At 32.6% G+C, this 2,500-nt stretch overlaps 2 protein-coding genes across 2 annotated transcripts in view; one reads left to right on the top strand and one right to left on the bottom strand.

The window, feature by feature from the left end:
• The window catches only part of LOC137625066 (neuropeptide-like protein 33), a 1,809-nt gene extending 1,326 nt beyond the window's left edge, over positions 1–483 (top strand). The window contains exon 2 of the mRNA XM_068355995.1: positions 1–483. This exon is cut by the window's left edge and continues 850 nt beyond it. The gene's annotated coding sequence lies outside the window, so the exon portion shown is untranslated.
• Positions 1–2,500, bottom strand: part of LOC137624952 (keratin-associated protein 19-8-like) — a 54,321-nt gene that overhangs the window by 49,666 nt on the left and 2,155 nt on the right. The window lies entirely within an intron of this gene.

The following is a 2,500-nucleotide window of genomic DNA, read 5'->3' as shown; positions in this document are numbered from 1 at the left end:
CTCGGAAGCTAGTTTTAGGGCAGATAAATATTTCTATTATCAAAAGGGAGATAACTCTCTCTAAAGTTTCTTAAATTTTGCTCCACATAAAAAATTATCCAACTCTTGCATGAAAAGATAACCTTTTGTGTCTCCTCTCTTCATATTTTATCAAATACTTTTGAGATGCTTTTATGAGAGAATGGTGTTAATGGAATTTGAATGAGGCTTTCTTAGAGGATCATGACCATTTCTTATTTATGCCAAAGCACTGTTAAGTTGTTCTATGCTGTTCTTCTTTAATATGTTATAACATTCACTGCATATTTATTTGTTGCAAAGCTTACTAAATGAAAAATAGACAATCTGGAGGTTATCTTGGACTTCCAATTGCCCAAGCAACCAGACTTGGTTAGCATCATTTAGAGAACAAGTTTGCCGGATCTGATGCTTGTATCATCATTGACAGGATTTTCTTGCTGGCTTTTACAATATATCGCTTTATTTCCCTCTCCTCCCTCTTATTTTGATCTCTGTATTATTTTTTCCTTGAAAATTATTGTACACTAGGAAGTTTCAGAACAGTTGAAAAAATATAAAAGGGAATAAATAAACTTTTTATCAAATATTCCTAAATTTAATGTCACATATTACCTGAGAAAATGGTGATAGATGAGAATTTTTATAGTCTACTAATCTTGACATAGCTTGGGAATGAGTTTTGCAACAGAACAACAATGGGAAATTCTGTTCTCAGGAGAAAATGATACTTTTCTTCTGTATCCATTTATAAATTGATTGAGATTTTTAGCTACAGAAACCAATTGTTTCAGAATCCTTATAGTTTATGACTTAATACTGTTTATGCCAAATAATTCAACGCTCCACTGATTTTCAAGATTATGTAATGTTTATAGGCTGAAAGCTTGTCAAATCGCTTTTTATGTTGTTCATGTAGTTCTTGTAGTTCTTGATGTGTGTTCTATAATGTTATGCCTACTTCTTCGTTATTCATGAATTGGTCGTCATGAAACCAGGTAGGTACATTCTATGAGTCTGTATCTATCTATTTATACTCGGGTGTTAATTCCAAAATTGATTAAAAATTGAAAAACAATGAAATTTTTATAACTCTGTTAACAAAAGTCGGATCATCATGACATTCGGTATGTAGACTCACAAAGAGAGCACTTATTGATCAATGAACAAAAAGCTGTTTCAGACTATTAATTATTACTTAATCAAGTAATTGATCATTTTCGAGTTACTAATTTAGGAAGCCTACTCTTATATTAATAATAAGCAGATCTACCTGAAACTTGCAAAACTTAGAAAATACGATAAGAGCTTGATTTTTTAATTTCTTTATACGTAATTAATTAAAAAACCTTCAACTTTCAAATTTCCCAGAAAATGTCCGTATTTGGTGTCGAGTGAAACATGAGGGACAGGGAATTACAATGGTGCATTTGATTAAATGATTTGGGTCTTTATTAATTAGTAATTATTGATTAATCGAAGAAAATGATGGATTTTCTATGTCGTCAGACATGAGTCGTGTTTTGTGTCAAGTGAAAGGGGAAAGACAGAATAACACAATAGTGCAGTATACAGAACAATTCTCGCCGTCATTAGTTTACAATCAACGAATAATGGATGAGAATAATAGATTTTCAAAGTTTGAGGAAAGCTGTCATGTTTGGTGCAAATAGAAGGAGGGATGGGTGGAAAGGAATATGCAACTAACAAAACGATCATTGATTTCTTTAATCGTTAATCAACCAAAACAATTACAAAATATTCACTGGCGTTGCTGAAGTGATCAAGTAATTCATTAATCGGCATTAATGCACTTAGCTACCCGGTGATGACACTCATGATCAATGCATCAGTGACCACTTCTGTTCATGAATCATGTTACTAATGGCTTGAGAGACATTAACAGCGGACTCTTTTCCAGCTCAGGTGCGAAAAAACAGTTTATATTCAGCCTGCAGTAGTTCATTCGAACTTGTTATCACACCCTGGTTCGCTTTAATAATGTCCATTACCCTAAATATCTCTCTCTTTCTCTCTCTCTCTCTCTCTCTCTCTCTCTCTCTCTCTCTCTCTCTCTCTCTCTCTCTCTCTCTCTCTAGAGATCATAAAATGCTTGAGATAATTTCAATTCTGTTTTGATATCAAACGTAATTGAACTGTCCTTTTCATGTTTATTTAACCATTTTTGTTTATTTCTAGTTTGTCTTTTTACATATTTGCTATACGTAGGCAGCGGAATGATATCCTTGCTATTGCTTGATAAGTATTTTTAGTAATTTTGTTGTTTAAAAATCCTTATCAACAAATAAACTTGCTAAGAGACATTTGCTTGAAAGGGGACTTGCAAAATAGTTCATTCAGAAGCTAAATACTATCACAAACTCTAGAGTGATCCATTAAAACATTGACGATAATATTCAAATATTTCGTGATATTGTTCAGACATTTATGGCATGAAGTCCCAAAAGGTTCCTCCTTGTTT

Source organism: Palaemon carinicauda, chromosome 31 (assembly GCF_036898095.1).
Source record: "Palaemon carinicauda isolate YSFRI2023 chromosome 31, ASM3689809v2, whole genome shotgun sequence".
Classification (NCBI taxonomy): Eukaryota; Metazoa; Arthropoda; class Malacostraca; order Decapoda; family Palaemonidae; genus Palaemon; species Palaemon carinicauda.
The sequence above is the reverse complement of the archived record's forward strand: the minus strand, read 5'-3'. Positions and strand labels throughout refer to the sequence as shown.